The sequence below is a fragment of the Theobroma cacao genome, chromosome 2, assembly GCF_000208745.1.
Source record: "Theobroma cacao cultivar B97-61/B2 chromosome 2, Criollo_cocoa_genome_V2, whole genome shotgun sequence".
Lineage (NCBI taxonomy): Eukaryota > Viridiplantae > Streptophyta > Magnoliopsida > Malvales > Malvaceae > Theobroma > Theobroma cacao.
The window spans coordinates 25,931,828-25,938,105 of NC_030851.1; the positions used below are offsets into that span (position 1 = coordinate 25,931,828).

The window sequence follows — 6,278 nt, forward strand, 5'->3', positions numbered from 1 at the left end:
GATATATTTAAATAAATAAACCTACTTTTGGATGTATCCTTATGGACTTAATCAATCCTTATAATTCCTAGGTCATAACCAACTTGTTAGTTATACGTCACATACAAACATATCTAACTTGTGATTCCTCAAATTTTACTCCAAACACTAGATCTCATGGCCTTATTAGTTTATCAATTTGAAAATGAAAATAAACATTTATCTCCCCTCAAGTACACTTTAAAATCAAAGTATCATTTATCAAAATATTTATGGTATCAACTTCCTTCAGCCCTTTTTACCTTAGAAGATTAAATCCATAATCATCCATTTTGAGTCATGGGCTTATGCCAATCAAGGAATATTTTCACACTTTCAATTACATGAATTCGATTGCACATATTCCATTCTCATATGAGAGTTAACCACTAGTTGGCATCATCCCCAAACAACACGTATTATATAAATCAAATTTTTATAGTCAAAGTTCATATTGGAGTAATTCAACCCTATGTCATATCTCATCCCCAAACCCTTACTTGTACATGAGTACTTGAATTTTCGAATCATCGTTTCTTTTCTAAGTAGATCTTTACAGTCCCTGTAGCGTATTTTTATTCCCTTATACATAATAGTGTCATTTAATCAAACCGTATCACCCTCATTTTCTAAACATTCGGAACACAATTCAACCTTTGCCTACCATTATCAAGTACTTTGCCCTGATAATTACTTAAAAATAAATTGAAACTTGTGGGGAAGTACATTTCACAATTTATGTTTTGTGTCTACAATTATGTCGAGACCAGAACCTCATCGAGTCCATAAAATAGTAGGATAATCATTGCCTTAAACCAGTATTTCCAAGTATACTTATGCTTGTATCCCATCCTCATACTTATGTGACATGTCAGTCATGAGTCTAACTTGACTGTATAGCCATTTGCTCCTTAAGCTTTAATGTTTTCTCATTGCGAAAAATCTTTCGAATTTATCAGATCAGAGTATTCATAAGGTGGATGCATATCCATATTTTATAGTTCAAGGTCTAACACAGTGAACACTGTCTCATCATTAAAGTTCTATCCTTATCGATCGATCATAGCTCCTTTGCACACTTACCTATACATTCCTGGGTTACTTACAAGCCACTCATGGCCATCCAACTTTTGATCTCTTATAGTAAGTCAAACTAATATATTCTCTTATGCTTTTCCATACGCTTCCTTTAATAAAGTTCCATTGAGAACTTAAACAATCCAAGGCTTATCTTCAAAGTCACTCATAAATTTAGTCATTCATTGCATGCCCGATAACACTTTAGCTCACTAACCCCACTGGACATTATTTCAAAATCTCCCAAGGCGTCCATGTTCTTAATTCGGATCATACCATCTAACTTAATATAATTGCATTAATTATCCTTAAGTCCTTATGCTCAGCCTATCAACATCCATATCTCCCCCTCCTTCGTGTTATTGGCTTTGTTAAAGTATATGTGGCTTTTTAACCTTTCACACTACATTCTACATTTATGCCAAGGCACTATCAATTTCATGTCAAACCTATTGTCATGTAACCATAAATTAGGGTAAGCTCCCCTATGGAATATCTCCTTCCATATGATGCATGGGGATCACAAGATGTGTAACTCCAAGTGTATGCCCACATATTGATAATCTCCATATATTTCATGATCATGGAAACCACAATTTTCAAAACTATCTTTTTATCGCAAGTTTGCGATCGGAACATTAATCTCCACATATATGTATACACGCACATTCAAATGTCCATATTCCTCATTATGTATACGGGTCTCTGTTTTCAAATACCTTCAGACTAATTTCTCTTTATATCCACATAATCGACCTTGTGTTGTTACTAGCCCCTTTTTATTCAACTGAGTCGAGACAAGAATTATAAATTCTCATAGCAACACTTTACATTAACTCATTTACCATACCGCACTTGTAATTCGTTATTCATACTTCATCACTTAACATTGATATTCCTCATCGATATCCCATACCTTCATCTTTCTTTACACTTATATTCACAATCCTCATAGAATTAAAAATCCATTATAAGCGTCACTTATATCCTTTCAAATTTGTAGCTGCAACTGAAATTTCAAATTTCACATTTTCCATAAGAAATTTTGAAGTCACTTATCAGGTGTTGTAGTTGCCCGTACCATTGATGAATTTCTACGTCAATTTTCAGTAATTATATAAGGCAACTAATCACACCGCTAAGGTGAATACCCTTCCTCAATGATTATACCACTAATCCACTTCTGTCCTACCAAAAGATTCCCATATACATATATCCAGTCATTTAAACAACTACTTCATTCACATTAAAAAATAAAAGTCAACTCTTAATTCCTTTATACAGGTAGTTACCATTTCCTTTATACTACATCTATCTAGAGTTATAGTAGTACAACTTCAACAAAACACTAAGTATCTTTAGGGTCATCATCACCCTGATCCTCTTTCGGATTCTCTTGGAGCTTTTTTTAGGTTCTTCAATCCGAGCCTGTTGGATTTTCCTACATTCCTCAATTTCTTTCAAGATGAAATTTCTTATGCCTTCATTAACGTCGTTACTATCAACACTTTCATCAGTAGCACTAGTACTAGTGCTTTCCTTTATCCGAACCTTCACTCCCAAATCCGATGAAGTCCAATTAATAGGAACTCTAAACGGATATCTTTCTAGATTATTGGGTTCAGAATGACATCGGCTTTCAGCGGTGGAATCTATTGATCCCTCACTAGTACAATGTGAGGTATCAAAATCACTGTCTCTCTTAGGCATAGTAAGTGCAATCCGCGCACCACAACCTATACGTAACCAAATGGTAATTTCTTGATCATTTATATCCCACAAGGATAGGTAGGTTTGTACATGCAGATGTATCTATCCAACAAAATCTAATCTAACTTAACTTAACTTGGGGTCACATTGACACTGTAGTTTTTTTTAAAACAACTTTAAAACCAAATGTTCTGACCTTTAAAACCAAAAGCTCTTATACAAATAGAATTGTCACGACCCGGAACTNAGCACTAGTACTAGTGCTTTCCTTTATTTGAACCTTCGCTCCCAAATCCGATGGAGTCCAATTAATAGGAACTTTAAACGGATATCTTTCTAGATTATTGGGTTCAGAATGACATCGGCTTTCAGCGGTGGAATCTATTGATCCCTCACTAGTACAATGTGAGGTATCAAAATCACTGTCTCTCTTAGGCATAGTAAGTGCAATCCGCGCACCACAACCTATACGTAACCAAATGGTAATTTCTTGATCATTTATATCCCACAAGGATAGGTAGGTTTGTACATGCAGATGTATCTATCCAACAAAATCTAATCTAACTTAACTTAACTTGGGGTCACATTGACACTGTAGTTTTTTTTAAAACAACTTTAAAACCAAATGTTCTGACCTTTAAAACCAAATGCTCTGATACCACTCGAATTGTCACGACCCGGTACTCCCCTTGAGTCCGTGACAACCGCCGTGACGTCCCGGTAGACATTCGGTACTCAGAGTGCCAACCGGAACCCCGCAAGGCTTTAGTACCATTTTTTTTCATCTCCCCTGTAAGTAATCATCGCTAAACCTCGTTTTTGAAGAAATTTAAGCTTTTTCCCTTTCAAAACCGTGGAAAAATAATTTTCATCTCACAAGGGTGTTTTCATCATTTTTTCTCGAAATTTTTCGAACCCGACTAAAAATGCAATAGATGAGTGGAAAACACATATTTCATGATTTAAAATAAATTTGGGTCTCTAAAACATTTATTAAAAATGATATTGCAACTATTTGAATAAAATAAAAATATTCAATAAAATATTCTAATTTCTTGTAAAACAATATTTATAGAGTCATCGGTAAATAATTTTTGTAATGTAAAAGCTAAATAAATTCATGCGTATTATAAATACAAATAACCGGGATATGAAATTTAGTTTACAGTGACTCGTGGGCCCACAAGGAACAAAAGTGCACAAAGGCAGTAAACCTATAGTTTTTGAAGTAGTAAAGCCGACTATAATCCTGGACGATATCTGCTATCCACAAGTTACCTCGTGCCTGAAATGGTTGAAAATGAGGGTGGTGAGATTATAAAATCCCAGCGAGTAAACAGATACCATCTTAACCATCTAAAGTCGAGTAAATGGAGACACATAAAACAGTTTAACATACTGAAATTCATCACCTTTCAACTTGTTTCAACCCAATAAAATCAATTCATATAAATCGAGTAATTAACATGGCTTATGAATTTCTTAAAACTTTGGTCATCAGGGATACCTTGGCCGAGGGCTTTCCCAATCTGAGTTCGCCAAGGCTGTTAAAAAGTTATGTACGCATAAATCATGTTTTTATTTTGAAAACATAGCCGTTCCTTGGCGTTGGCCGAGTTCCCCCTCACGTGGTGGTTTGATGTGAAGTGAACTCTAAAGTTTGACCTTGGGAGTTACCCTACGCGCCTCTCCAATCGAGGTACATATATATGACCAGGTTCCGTGCCCCTCTAATAGGCTAGTCCACAGAACCAGCCCACTGCAACAAGCTAAACCCACCATATAATAAAAATTCAACAGCATGATATGGCAATTTTATCATTTCCCAGCCTATCAAGGCAAACAATAGTTTATACATTTCAACACAAATACTAATTTAGCCATTCATGCCAATATTGTCATAAGCCAACCAATTAGAACCATAAATTCAGAATACATCAAATGGTCTCCAATTACTCTATTTTCAAAGCCATTATTCAATTTTAAAACAATTTTATGAAATCATTTCATTAAATCACATTTGGTTTATAAAACCGAAAAATTAATCATTTAATTCATTTTTCATGAAATTCACAAAATCGGATAAAAACCACTTTAGATAATTAAGACGATAGTAAGGTTACTCATAGTACTAGGAGTTCAACATACTCCTATTCTCGGTCTTCGGGCACAATCTCTTTACTCTTGTTAGAAGGCTCACCACCTATACATCATACGTGACATGAATTTCAATAAATTGTGTCAATTTATCATAAACTATTTCAGGCTCTATACATCTATATGAATGCATGAAATGTGATGCAAAATGTCCGAATAGCCGTTTAAATAAGTATTCGATCTAATTCGCACTATTCTCGATGTAATTGGCTAAAACCTCTAATTTAACTCCAAATCGATTTCTTTCACTTTTTACACTCCAATTATACTTAAAATACCTCAATGACTGTGAATATGATTCAATTTATCAGTCCGAACCATAAATCGCACACCTCTATACATTAGGTAAAAATTTAGATTTTCATGCCAAAATTTCTCATTAAATTTCTAGCCTCACCAATCATTAAATACCACCAAAATATCATGAAATATCATTAATTTCAGCCTTAATATCCTCCCTAGAAAATTCGGCCTCTTGTGGGTTTGTGAAGAACAAATTGATTCCTTACTAGATTTTCATACTTTCCATTACCAAACAACCAAAAACACTTAATTAGCTTGAAATCTAGCAAAATCAATGCTCAAAACCTCTCCTCTCAAATTCGGCCAGCATGGGTTCATCATGCAAACTTGAGTTCTAAGCATGGAAAATGAAAAAGAAAGCATGGGTAGTGTAAATCACAAGATAAAATCACAAAATTTTACCTTTATTAGCTTAATCCCTTGAAATCCCACACTTTTTCTTCAATTTTCCCACCTAGGGTTTGTGTTCTTTCCTTTCCTCTTCACTTCATGCTTTGGATGGCCATATGGGTGAGACTAAGAGAGTCTTAAATAGATTTTACAAGGAAATTCTAGAATAATCCAAGCTTGACACATGGCATGTTTCCATTGGTCCATGTGTAATACTTATCCATTAAGCAATCTCTCTCCACCACATAAAATGTTTGAATTATCCACAATGTAAAATGTTAATGGCTGAAATCCATGGGCATGACAAGTGTTAGGTGGTGTAAAATTTCAAAATTCCAACTTTACCCCCGTAAACTCGTAAAATTACTGTTTTACCCCTAGGACTCCAAAAATGTCAGAATTTAAATTTTTCACCTCTCAAATTCAAATCATACTCCAATGAGTCAAATGTGATCAAAATCTTTTCTAAAAATTTCCATTTTATCCTCGGATGACAAAATTACCATTTTACCCCTAAAACATGAAAATTCCAAATTAACTCCAATTCAGCCCTCGAACTCCAAATCATCATTTTAAGTTATTCTGGGGTCTTAAAATTTTCTATTTCATCTTAAGATCTCTAT

The 6,278-nt window shown here is 34.4% G+C and overlaps 1 long non-coding RNA gene across 1 annotated transcript in view; it reads right to left on the minus strand.

The window, feature by feature from the left end:
- The window catches only part of LOC108660781, an 8,801-nt gene extending 3,106 nt beyond the window's left edge, over positions 1-5,695 (minus strand). The window contains exon 1 of the long non-coding RNA XR_001926465.1: positions 5,668-5,695. This is a non-coding gene — a long non-coding RNA (uncharacterized LOC108660781). The remainder of the gene's footprint in view (positions 1-5,667) is intronic.